General features: G+C 34.1%; 1 pseudogene; it reads right to left on the reverse strand.

Moving 5' to 3' along the window:
* Positions 1-3,688: 3,688 nt before the first annotated feature.
* Positions 3,689-4,635, reverse strand: LOC146894682 (olfactory receptor 8G50-like; annotated as a pseudogene).
* Positions 4,636-14,670: the final 10,035 nt, after the last annotated feature.

Consider the following 14,670-nt stretch of genomic DNA (forward strand, 5'->3'; position numbering starts at 1 on the left):
CACCAGCAATGGATGAGTGTTCCCCTTACTCCACATCCTCTTTAGCATAAGCTAACATTGCAGTTTTTGATCTTAGCCATTCTGACAGGTGTAAGATGGTATATAATAATTGCTTTGATTTGCATTCCACTGATAGCTAAAGATGTTGAACATTTTGTTAAGTATCTTTTGACCATTTGAGATTCTTCTGATGAGAATTTTCTGTTTAGTGCTGTACCCATTTTCTAAGTGGATTATTTAGAATTTTGATGTTTATTTTTTTGAGTTCTTTATATATTTTGGATATCAGTCTTCTGTCTGATGTGGGGTTATTGAAGATCTGTTTTCTATTCAGTAGGCTGAATTCTTGTCTCATAGACTGTGTCCTTTGCTTTACAGAAGCAAACAATGACATCATAAGTAAACTTATATATATATATATATATATATATATATATATATCTTGGTCAGAGGTAGAAATAAATATATAATGCAATATGATAAATATATCCTAAAATTGTATCAATATACAAAATGTCTTAAACAGAGGTAGAAACATGAAGGCATACAATTTGACAAAATGACTTTGCATAGATGTACAAATATTGTAAACAGAAATTAGAGGATATTTAATGTAACAAATATAACTTGAACTTATATCAATATACAAAAATCTATACCAATATAAATTGTCCATGAGTAATAGTTCATAAGTAGTAATTTTATTCCTTACTACTATTATTATTAGTTTGAGAAAGTTTACACTAATATACCTATTATCCCATTCAGTTTTTCCTTTATTTTTGGAATCTCCAAGCCTACAAAATTTCCACCCCAAACTGTAATCCTATACAATTAATAATCAACCCCTAAATGGTGTCCCTAATCGTGATTACAGACATTGTTTGGAGAGAGGACATTGTCTTCTAGAGTTGCATCCACCTGTTATGGGGGTAATGTTTTTTTTTTTTTTTAATGGGACCCTGTAAACGTAAAACGATGGTTAAGTTTCAATATTGCTGCTTTGTACAATTTCAAATGGTCTCTGAGTATTCAATAGAGTCTTTTTATTTGTTTGTTTTTGAAGTTATTATTTGGAGTTATGACTAAACTTTCCAGCCAATACTACAGAATTAACTTTAAAGCCGCACAACTTTATACTGTAAACCAGAGCAGAATACAGGGAACCAGCTAAACTCTGATTTCAGGGCCTTAGAAAGTTACTGATGTATTCTATAAAATTTAAAAATTACTTTGTGAAATATTGAATAAATGATTTTAATAAGATGTATTTTCCTCACTTTTCGAAGTGGTTCCTCTAGAGTCATGATTTAAACACTGTTGGGGCTAGCAAACTATTCTACATATTTCCAAAATCCTTAGCTCCAAGATCTACTTATCACTTGCAAAATCACCAAAGCTAAAATGTAGTAACATGTGATCAACATTCTATAGTCAACACGGCTGAGAGATCAGGGCTTCAGTTTCAGAACTAATTTTGCAGTTGATCTAAGGTTAGGTTAACATGACCAAGAGCTTCTTCAGCTCTTGAGTTGATAACATTCGCACTTTTTACAGCAACCTGAACAGTTATGCCTTCTACATTCTGAAAGTAAAACCTGGAGTTACACATGCACGCTTCATAAAACATGATATCACACTCTCTAAAGATTTACATTCTCAGGGAACAAACACTTGAAAGAGAAACAAATGACATTTTCCTGCTGGTTAATCTCTTTCTCTCATCAAATATTGTACATTGTTGTTAAAATTTTATATTCAGAAACTATCCTATTCTTAATAAAATTACTGTTTTGTCAAATGAGGTCTGAGTAGAATTTACGATTCTACATTTCTAATAAACTAATAAGCAGTGTTGTTAGTTCAATCCTACATTATAGTGAACCCACACTATAGCAGTATTAAAAAGCCAGAAGACATTTTGACAGTTACATCTTCCTGAAAAACGTCTAAAGATTTGAAAATAATAAACTGATTTCCTTTTATTTTATAAAAATTTTCATATCATATCCAAATCTATAATCTACATATTTGCAGATCCATTCCTCATCTACCTAAATAGTTAAGATTATAGACAAATATCAAGTAGCAATATATCAAATTATTTATTTGTCTGTACATTTGTATGCATGTTATGTGGTTGTGTGCACATGTGCAAGCATGAGTATGTGAAGGGAAAAAACAAACTCTGGTGTTGTTTCTTAGGCTGTCTACTTTCTTTGACGCAAGGTCTCTCACTGATTTGTAAGTATCCAAGTAGGCTAGTCTGGGTGTCCAGATTGTTCTAGGAAATCTAGCAGTTTCTACCTCTGAGTGCTGTCACCAATACTTCTGAAAATAGGTTTTTGAGACTCAACTCTGATCCTATTGCTTATAAACAAGAACCTTATCAAATGAATTGGTTTTTTTCATTCCTATTTTAAATTATTTTTCTTTTTTAAAAATTTATTTATTATGTAAACAGTGTTTGACCTACATATATGCCAGCATGCCAGAAGAGGGTACCAGATCTCTTTATATATAGTTGTGAATCACAATGTGACTGCTGCGAATTGAACTCAGAACCTTAGAAACAGACTGCTTATAACCTCTTCTTGTTGATCTAAATTTTTTCATTGTTTTTTTAATTTAAATATTGAGGAAACCTGAAAAGAGCAGACTGGATTATGACCATGTGTGTAACTTTTTGACATCTAATAGAATAAAGCCAGAGCAAATCCATTTATAATAAAACAGTATTTTAAATTCTTCCTTATAGTAACTCTAACCCTAACCTAGAGTCTTGACAACAAGACCACTTAGAAGCTTCAGGTATCCTTGTCTGATCCCTATTTTTCATTCAAAATTGTTCATGAGATGATGAGTGAAGTTTACCATTATTCAGAAAAAAAATGCCTATTTTATCGTTCTTCCATGTGAATAAGTGATACAAATGGATGCTACAATGAAAGACTGTAACTTCCGAATCTGAAATTCAGAGAGGTAACAGAGAAAACAAAATAACATAACTCTACATTAAGAAGAAATATGACTGTAGAATTATAGGAAAATGTGTCATACAGTTGTGTGAAGAGTATTGCACAGATAACCATGAAATGTGTTTTGCCTCTTTTTCTGTTTACCATTGCCTTTCTAGTTTAAGATAGTGTAAACACTTTGTGGTTGGGACAATGATAGAGCCTGCCCTCTGTTGACATATGAACTAATATAGTGCTGAATAGTTTTCAATAATAAGACTTATGCAATATTCCTATTGTATAACATTTTATTACAATTGCTTCACTTATAGATTATTGATAGTATTTTTGAATCATTTGTTATTTGAACTAGAAGACTTTCTAAAAATCATTGAGGCAACAAAGAAACATTGCAGAAATTTATGTAAACCCGTATCAATAAAATTATGTTTGACTTGCATAATTAGAGCATACATGCAAATGTAACCAATCAAAAAAAGGTTTAGGGAATTTTCACAAGGTGATGTAGGATGCTATCTTAATAAACTTTGGTTATAGAAAAGAGAAGAACTTTTTCATTTGTATGAAGGTGAAAATTCACTACTACCTTTGGAATATTTATTCAAACAGCCATGTGCTAACAATAGTCTCACATCTAATGTTACTAATTCCTGTATGTAGGCTACATCTTTCAACAAATTGCAGAAGTTATACTGTGTTGCTAATGAAAATCATTCTTGGTTGAATGGAAAGTGACCTTTTGAATTAATGTTCTTAGGGAAATTTTGACATCTTTATTTCTAAGGCTGTAGATCATGGGATTCAACATAGGAACAACAATGGTATAAAACACGGATGACAATTTACTTTGCCCAAAAGAACTGACCGATGATGGCTGAAGATACATGAAAGCTGTAGAACCATAGAAGAGAACAACAGCTAAGATATGGGAGCTGCAGGTGCTAAAGGCCTTGAGTCTTCCCCCAGTGGAATGAATGTGGAGGATGCTGACAATGATGAAGATGTAAGAACTAAGAATGGTTATAGCAGGTATAAGAATGTTAAATGAACTAAGGGACAATACTAGTACTACAATGATAAAAGTACTAGAACAAGAGAGCTCCAGTAGTGGAAAAAAATCACAGAAGTAATGCCTTACTATATTAGACTTACAGAAAACCAGTCTTATCATGAAGAAAGCCGAAGTTGAGGCACTAAGGAATCCCATACCATATACCCCAGCTATCATCCACAAACAGACTTGATAGGACATGGTTACATTGTAGAGCAAAGGGTTAGAGATAGCCACATAGCGGTCATATGCCATTACAGCCAACATGTGACATTCTGCAACAGCAAAAGCACCAAAGAAGTAGAACTGAGCCATGCATTCTGGATAAGGAATTACATTCTTCTCTGTCACAAAGTTCAGCAGCATTTTGGGAATAATTACAGACGACTGACAAAAGTCAATAAAGGACAGACTGCTGAGTAAATAATACATGGGTGTGTGAAGCTGCGAACTAAACATAATCAAGATAATCATGCCTAGGTTTCCCACAACTGTAACCAAATAGACTCCTAAAAAGATAAGGAAGAGGAGCAATTGGAGTTCTGGATTATCTGTTAACCCATCAAGGATGAATTTAGTCACTGTGGTTTGATTTACTTCTTCCATTCTCTTCTGGAAACTCAATATAAGAAGAAAATTTTATCTAGAAGAAAAATTTCAGTATCGATTCTCCTATCACTCAGTGAATTTTGAAACATAATTCAAATATTGTCAGGTATCTTCAGTCAGTTGGCATCCTCTTTTCCATCTAAGCAAACAGAGATTTTGTACTCCTGGAAAAAGGAAGTATGCACAGAAATAATCAAATAGACTATTACAAACTTGTGACTTTGTAATAAGAACTATGTGTACTGGTGCCCATATCCTCCACATGCTAACCATACTAGCAAGCCTTATAGTGTCTTTCATGTATTTGTCATGTCTTAGTAATGGTACCTTTTATTATTAGATATTGTTTCATATGTGGTAAAGTAAAAACTTCATTAAAAGACATCAATAGCCAAACTCCTATTTACGGCAGATAAATTTCAGTATTGGATATAACTCTTCATAGTAGTTTTGTATCATTCCTAAGTATCTGTGAAATATCGACACATTGGAAATATAAAAAAATGATAAAATTCTTTGCATTTTGGAATGATTTCATGTGTATATGTGTGTGACTGTCTGTGATTTATTCTAAGCAGTGAATTGCCTTCTCAAACCTTATATTACTGTGGACTACAAGCATTAGACAATGAGAGCACAACTGGAATTAACTCTAGGCTAACATCTAGCTTACAAGGCTTTGGGAAACTTCCTTTTTAAAAGTCACTGTTATTTTTATAAAACCTTGTGAAGTCATAGTGTCCCTCTTTTTCCAAGTGGTATCTTCCACAAATATCCCAACCATGTATAAATCATTCATTGAGCATAACTTCTTCCTGTACTGGCACCTGAATGATCAGATCCCACACTGTGAGACTAAGATGTAATACCCTTAACTCAGTCAAACCCTTCTTTCCATACTCAAATCTAAATAAGACTAGTCCCCCACGGATATCCTTTATGGCAGGACATCAAACTAGGAGAGGAACCTTGCAAGTAGAACACATAAGAACTTGAAAAGACAATCACTGAGTGGAAGAAAGAGTGTGTCTTCCTTTAATGATAAACAGGACCAGATTGTCCAGAATTCTCTAACAGCTGATTCATGATGTGTAACCCTACGATCTTTTACTCTACTGTAAAAAGTATTAATATTTTGTATTTAACTCTGGCTCAGTTTTGTTTGCCAATGATCTACATCTAGGATATTAACTGTTTGTGCCTTTATGCCTAGAAAGATTAGATCACTAAGCCTGCCCTAAGGAAAGGAACTGTTTCCCAACTAGGAGCCAGGGAGTACAGTACCATGCTTGACCCAGGGTCAAGTGTCATTGCTTTTTTTCTGCAGCTTATGCTGATTTCCATGGTTACCACAACACAGAAGTAGAAGAAAGAAGCAGAATTCCTCAGAGAGTTCAATGTTACCGCTGTTTTTTTTCTTCCCTTTTTCTACATTTAACAATTACAAATGTCTGACTTAACTAACTGCACAAATGTAGTTTACACAAATTCCCTCTCCTCTTAGAAATCATAACCATCCCTCTATTTTCCCACTTGTCAGATATGCCTGGGCATATCACAGACTTACACCCCATGAGCCTGCTTTGTCACTCTTATTTGTTTTGTATGCCCTAAGAAATACGTGTTTGATATTATTATTATTTACCAAAGAATTGTTAACTGTGCCTGTGTGAGTATATAAACTGAAAACTTGTGGGATAGAGAGACATTGTGAGAACTTCAAAAGACCATTGGGGAGAACATAAGAAGAATAAATGATGAGAAGATATATGTGAGCTCACTTATTTCTTTCAAACTCAGATATCTTTAGTCAGTATTTGCTTGCTGTAGTGGTCCTTATGAATCTTGAAAAGATTAGGGGGCTGTCACCTCATGTAAACCTTAATATTATATGAGTAAACTATGAATATTTTGTCAGATTTTACATTCTATATGTTGACTGATTCTATTAATGAATAATTAAGCTTACATATGTAAAGGCCACAGAATAACTTTGGAAATTTTCTTCTCACCTTCAACCATGTAGATTGTGAGGATTGATTGCAAGTTATCAGCATTGCGTGCAAGTGCGTTTATCCTCTGAGCCAATTGTCTGTCCAGTAAGTGCCCTAATTTCTAAAAGAATAATGTATGTAGTAGCCTTTCAATCAGATGTAAAACTGTTATAAATATGAAATATGAATGAATTGTTTCCAATGTTGCTATTCATTAAAGTTAACCAAAATAATTCCAATAATAATAAAATTTACCAATGCAAAATTTGAACATATATATAAAGAGAAAAAATCTTGTTGCCCTTTTTTATATAGTCTTAGACTTAGTCCCAAGAGAAAGCTGAGTCTCCACATTACAGCTCCAATTTTATTTTAAACTTTTCTCAAGGTAACATACACAGCTGTACATAATTTGTTCCTATTCTATTTCAGGAATTATTGAATATTAGTATTATGTCAACTTTCAGTATTCTAGGCTCAGCTGAAAATTAATCGATTAGATCAGTTAAGTCAGTGCCATTAGGTCATTTCTCATTTTTGTATTTGAACGTTATGTTATATTGTAGATATACTAGTAGCTTATAATACCATTAAAATATTCAAAATTATAAATACTACTCTAAAATTTATTTAATTATAGATCTTTTTACTCCATGCTAAACTTGATGATTATAAATCACTTCAAAAAGCGTGTAGAGATGTCTACTGCATTAAGTATCAGAATAAAACTGTACAATCATGAAAAAAAATTGTGCATTTGGGAGGTATTAAAATAAGTAAAATCAGTCTAATGCCTTGCTTCAAAGACAGTTCCTAGCATTGTTCTTCCCCACACATTTTTTGCATTGCCCCAGCACTCTCTCATTCTCCATCTCCATCTAAATATTTCTAAATACAAAGGAAATGACTATGACCTCGGGTCCTTTCAGCAGTAAAAAGAAAAGTGGCATCCACTCAATTTAAAGAACTCACAACCTAATTCTGGAGTACTAGCATATATTTATTAGAATGGACTTCAAATATGTGATAAATTTTGCAGATAAAATAAAGCTGACAGGAAAAAGCAGTAAATTTGTAATTTAATTGATTAATACTGCAGCCTGGTGAGCTTAGGCTAAATACAGAAATGCACCAATGCTCACAGAAATGTTGTACAATAAGCAAAAATTTGAGCTAATTCACAACCATAAATTTGGAAAGACATCACCTCTATCAAGTGAATGAATATGATGCTAATTATTTTTATTTTCTTCTTATATAAAATGATTTATTATAATTATTCAAATGTTTATAGATTTGTCAGGGTTTTCTAAAAATTTCTTTTGTGTACAAAGCCTCTATGGTCCCCAATGATAATCAGGATGAATTGAAAATCCAAAATATGTTACACTTAACCTTAAATGTTTCAAATTAGTTACCAAATCAAAGATAATTTAATGGGGTATTGCATTCTGTAATGTATCAGAAAAGGTCTAATTTTGTAATTGAACGTAATTGCTTGAATTTCCATCATCATAACAGGAATCACAGATTCAGAGGGTTTTATGGAGTCTAACACTATGAAACTTTTTCCTTTTAAACTTGAGCCAGATATCACATATTGCCCTGGGTAATGTGGGCTTCTTGTGTTCAGCATGCCTTCAAAGTTACCACAAAGACAACTATAACCTGGGAAATTCATACATAGCCCAACAAACTTCTTAAAATTTTTAAGACTTGACTAGGAATATATAAATTATAGGGTTGAAAACATTTCTTCATGTGCAAGATAAATGATTTGATTCAATTCATATGAAAACACAAAAACATAATCCTTACTAGGTCAAAGAAGTCCATGCATCCCTGTATGCTGCATAAAGAAATAAACTTCTGAAACATTATTTATAAATAAGCTGTGCTTAAAGTGTGATAAAAATTCATAAAAGAAAAGCAATACACATCCTAGATCAAAGCCATGCAATTTGAACTTGAGGAGACATTCATCACGTGCTGAGGTGCTGAGTTTATTCTTCATCCTTCTGTGGAAAACTTGGTTGTTCCTATTAAAAACCACAGCCCACTTCTACTCATCCCATTATGCTGTAATTTTAATGTCACACCTATGTGTTCAAGAATTTGAAACACTGTTATACACAGATGCATGACATCTGTGTGGTGAAGACAATGATATTGTCCTCCTGAAGAAGAACAATGACAGAACAAAAATCATTCAGAATATACATTTTCTTAAGTAATATTGTGATTTCTTGGGACTTTATTTTATGCTAAGGGAAGTAAAAGGAGAGAGTTTCATTTAGTGTGTGACATCTAAGATATTTTATTTTGCTAATATTAATTGAATAAAGAAATTAGAAACTTATTCTTGGGCATAAAATGTGTTCAGGCAGTGATGTAGACAAACTGTTCCAATTTGTACACCCAATTTTGGGGGAAATATTTACTTCGTATTAAATCTTCATTAAAATAGAACTGAATTAACCTTCCTACTGAATAATAAATATTACTCCATTATTAACTGGATAAATGAGTCTAATAAGTAGTATAGTACAGATTTTGACAGTAGTTCCTCTAGACTCATGAATCACTCCTAATTTCTCTAACAGTCTCAGCACAAATTTTCCTTACCACTCACAAGCTCTCTAATACTGATTGCTCACCATTGTGCAGTACTCACTGCTGAGGCACCAGGGCCCTGTACTTTGTCTCAGAACCACTTTTGATGTCGATGTAATGACAAGTTAGCAGTCCTAAGATATTCTTGAGTTCTAGTGTAGGCAACACTCTCACCTCTTGCATTCACCTGAGCAGTTCTGTCTCCTATACTCTGAAGATGTACTTTAGAATTATTTATGCCAACACCAAATAACATGATCGCATAGTCTCCAAGGATTTCCAACTCTCAGGGAGAAAACCCTTGAAAAGGAAGCAAATACCATATCCCAGATGGTTAAACATTTTCCTGTATCAAAAGCAATCTCTATTAGTGGTAATGATTTATTTAGAGATACCACCTGAATTAAAATCAATATTTTGACAAATGAAATATGAATAGAATTTTATATTCCACATTATTATAAACTACTAGATAGAATTGTTGGTTCCAGCACACAGTATAATGTGCTGGTCTTAAATGTCAGAAGATAGTCTGACACATCTTATTGAAAAGCAGTAAGAGAATTTAAAATAATAAACTAATTTCTGTTTTACAAAAATTTGCTATTATATCATATCCAACTCAGCACTTTATATATTTGAAGACCCATGCCTCATCTACCCAAGTAGGTGGGGTTTTCGACAATTACCAATGTATGAAGAAACCTTATTCATTTGTCTGTGTATATGTACACATGTAAAGAAGTTGCATGTGCATGTATATGCACAAGTATTGAAGGGCAAAGGACCAGTTCTGGTGTTGATCCTCAGGCTATCCATAGTTTTGGATGCAAGGTCTTTCACCAACCTGGAATTAGGCAGGTATCTAGTCTGGGTGGCTAGTTTGCCCTAGCAATCTGCCTGTCTCTACCTCCAGTGCTGTGCTTGCATTTCCCAGTCATCATCCCTAGTTTTTAAAGTAGATTTTTGAGATATAACTTGAATCCTGATGCTTGTATAGCAAGTACTTATGCAAATGAATTACTTTTCTACCCCTATTTTTAAATAACTTTTTTATATCATAATTTTATTATTGGGAGATTATGTAAGTAAATTTGTAGCTTCTTGATGATCTAAAACTAACTTACTTCTAAAAGTAAGTTGAAAAATCAATGCACTTACTTTGTTATACTCTTAGAGTTGGTTTTAGCAGACAAATTGACAAACACCTAGAGTCACCTGGAGAGAAGGAACATCAGAAGAACATATTGACGTCTGTCCCTGTGTGTGATGCTTTTTTTTAACATCTAATCGGATAATACCTTAGCAGGCACATTCTTCCTTCAAATAATACAAAACCTAATTTTCAAGGAAAGCAAGAACATTAAATAATTGGTGGTCTCCTGGACTATACCCAATTTTTCATTCAAAATTAATTATAAATTGCTTTAGGAAATCCTATAGCCAGGAGCCTCTAAATTATCTGCCCACTTGTGAGTGTCATCTTATCATATAAATGCTGATGTAAAGCACATGTTCTCTCTCTCTTCTGGCTGCTGGATTTGGTCTTTGTTCCACATTCGTGCAGAACATTGTGATTTGTGAGTCTGCCCCTAAATAAATAACTCTTTATTGTACTCAGTTCTGTGCTACTGTGGGATTTGTTTTTAGTGTCTATCTTCATCTGGCTCCCCATAAGGATCTGAACTTCACACCTACCTGGTAAACCGGTCTAAAAGGCCCAAATAGTCGACAGCCCAGAAAGTCTCTTCCCCAACCCCACCCCACCCCAGCCCCCTTTGTTTGCTTCACATACTAAGCAACTTTTATTATAAAACCTCTGTCATGGCACAGCTAAGTGAATGCAGTGACTTGGAAATTTCCCAAGCTTCTACACTTTCCCTCCCCCATTTCCACATTTCCTGGTGCTGGTTTGTGCTTTCTGCAACCAAGTTCTGGGCTCTTTGCTCCGTGTACAGGATTGATTTAATTCCTTTCAATTTGTCAGGCAAAGCATATTTGTCAGTACTTAAGCAGCACCAAGGTGGATAACCAAAGTGGTACAGGTCTGTTCTCATTGCAACAGATTGCATCAACACTGGTCGCAACTCTGCAACCAAGACACCTGTTGGAAAATAAAGATTATTACACCTAAAACAATTTACCTGACATCATAACACAGTTAAATATTTTATTAATAAATAAGTCAATAAATTTGAAAGTTATATAATGCCAGACAATATTGCCATGGGAAATTTTAGTAACTGCTTTGCTCATACTATAGATTGTATTCTGCAAGGCATGTATGGTTATTTTGATACATCCATTTATTGGATATTGGGACTCAATTTTTTTCTATAATTATATCCTTAAGAAAATGGTTTGATAGCAGAGCCAAGAATGAGGCACTCTTAGAAATGATACAATCTTTACAGACTAATAATGAACAGCAAGCTGACAGGATTAATACCATCAAAAATCAATAGTTATCTGAAAAAAATTAATACTATTGAAAAGGATAGCATTAATTTGACAGACAAAATTTAATCTATATCAAAGGGTACCGAGAAATTATCTCAAAAACTTCGTACTGTTGAATGTGACAATTAAAATCTGTTAAAAAGTTATAATAGATTAACAGAGTATCTCGCCAGAAAGACAATCGGTATACTATCCAAATAATATCCAAGGATGAGGTGTTATATATATATTGAGAGGAAAACTTAAGACCTTGAAATCACATTTTCAGAATGTGAACCAGGGGCAAGAAGCCTCAATGAAATCAGTAGAAATATATACATGACAGGAGATTCAGGTTTTACAAAAGACAGTGGTAAAAAGATTTGAAACAATTGAGAAAAATTTTGGAGCTGGTAAACAGGGAAAGAAGCTATGAGAGCAAGATTTAACATTGACAATACCTGTGAGAGATGACTTATCCAGGATTTTAGTTTCTTACTCTGTAATCTACTCTGACAAAGCATAAAGTCCTAAATGCCCAAAAGGATCCAAAGAATGTAGATGGATACATATAGGAATGACTGATCTAAAAGAAATTAAGAGAGCAGTAATAACTTCTGGCTTGCATTTTGCATTTGTTAGGGGGATGGCAAAGACATGGGCTTCTAGAATTAAGGCCACCATACATGGCTGCTTTCATTCAGTTAGTTTCAGCAGTCCTGGATGAGGGACCCCAACTGATGTGGAAATGTAATTTGAGAGATGAGGAAAAATTATTTGAACAACTACTAAAAGGAAAAAGTACTTGAGATTTCCCAAGAGCAAATTCTTGGTGAGGGCACTTATGCTGACCCACATGCTAAAGCTCTTTACGATGAACAAATCTTGTCCCTATGCCAAATAGCAGCCTCAAATGCTTTGGACAGCATCCAAGAACCACAAAAATGTATTGAATCATGTACCAATGTTAAACATGGCCAGAGAGAACACTTTAGTGACTTTTTACAAAGATTAACTAAGGCTGTACAAATAGGGGTACAGACCCAGATGATAGATAAATACTTATCTAATCTCTGGCTTTTGAAAATGCCAAAATAGAATGCAAAAAGATACTTGGGCTTTTAAAGGTTAGATCAAAACCAATGGATAAATGGATCCTACATACAATGAACATTGAGACATTTGAAAATAATACTGAATCTTGAGTAAGAGAAGCAATTTACAAAGGTAAGAGGAGACATTAAAATGCCAAATGTTTTAATTGTGGTAGAATAGGACATCTGAGAAGGGATTGTAGACAAGGAATTCCTAGAAATAATGTCTCTTCTGAGAACAGCAAAAATAAAAGTTATTAACCTTCTGGATTATGCAGAAGGTGTGGCAAAGGGCAAAATATGACCAATGAATGAAGATCAACAAAATATAGAAAAAGATAATCTTTTATCATTGGGAAACTTCTTGGGGGGGTCTTACAGGCCCCCAAGTCAAAAGTGGTCTAGTCATTCCCAGTCACTGTAGAGGACATGTCTCACCAGGAAAATTAAAAAATCTATAGCCTTTAAAAAAACATACTGTTATGTATGATGGAATAAACATGGAGAATGAAACAAAAATTCCAATAGGAAACAGGAATTCTGGCAGATTTCTGTAAGTGATCAAAACCAAAGTTAAGAGTACATAGAAATGGCATTGTAATTGTGGGTTTGATAGACATGAGTGCAGATGTGAGTATTACTACTCCAGAATCTTGGCATCCAAATTGTCCTCTTCAAGAGGCAAATGTTTGGTGTGGGACAATGGCCTGTATTCTGTCAATTATATTTTAAATAAATGCTGATTGGCCAGTGTCCAGGCAAAAAGTATAGGTGGGTCAACCAGACAGGAATTAGAGGCAGGTCAATGAGAGCAGGAGTATTCTGGGTAGAAGGAAGCTCTTTCTGCAGTTATGACCCCGCCACAGATGAAACAAGATGTGACTGTCTTGCTGAACAACGCACTTAGCCACATGGCAAGCATAGACAAGAATAATGGCCTAATACAAGTTATAAGGGTTAATAAGAAGCCTGAGATAATGGGCCAGTCAGTTTATAACTAATTTAGACCTCTGTGTGATTTCTTTGGAACTTAACGATTGTGGGGCCATGGCAGAACAGAAAGCCCAACAACAGATGTTCTGTTCTTAGGAATTGGAACCCTATCTCAGTGAAATACAGCATGAGATGGGTTGAATGTATATGGCCAAAAGGACAGAGAGGAAGGCTAATACTGTATAATTATACAGTATGTATTATACTGTATAATAACACAGTATGTATTATTCTGTATAAAAATACAGTATGTAATAATACTGTACAATAGCACAGTATGTGGCTAATACTGCAGTGAATTTATGGGTTTGTGACTTGCTACAGCAATGAATACTGAAATTAACATTCCTACAGTCTTAGAAACTCATATTTTTGGGAAGGATATTATAAGGTACTATACACAAAGGTCACCAGCCATTCAGACTGTTCAAGAATACAAAGCAACTAACAAGTCTATAGAGGTACCAACACCCCTACTTTTAAAATGGTTAACTGAAAAACCAATATGGATTAAACAGTGGCCTTCAACTGTGGAGAGGAAGCTCACTCCTAAAACTCAGGTCAGTCGGGGCAGGAGTCTTTAGGAGAGAGAGGGAGCTGGTGCTGCCATTCTGATTTGGGACTGATTTGCTCCCATGCTCTGTAACCGATACAGCATAATACATGTGACATGTTACAGGAATGCTCTACCTGACATTAAATTATCGAGAATGAACTAAAGAAATTAAAGTAACAAATGAGAAAAAAAAGAAAAAAAAAAGAAAACAAACTGTAGGCTTTAGAACAGCTGGTACAGAATCAAATAGATTCTTCACCATAGAAGAATCAACCATCCCTTGAAATTCTGTATTTGTTGTTAAAAATAAATCAGGTTAAAGGAGAAGGGTGACAGATCTAAG

Source organism: Myodes glareolus, chromosome 4 (assembly GCF_982192425.1).
Source record: "Myodes glareolus chromosome 4, mMyoGla1.1, whole genome shotgun sequence".
NCBI classification, from domain to species: Eukaryota; Metazoa; Chordata; class Mammalia; order Rodentia; family Cricetidae; genus Myodes; species Myodes glareolus.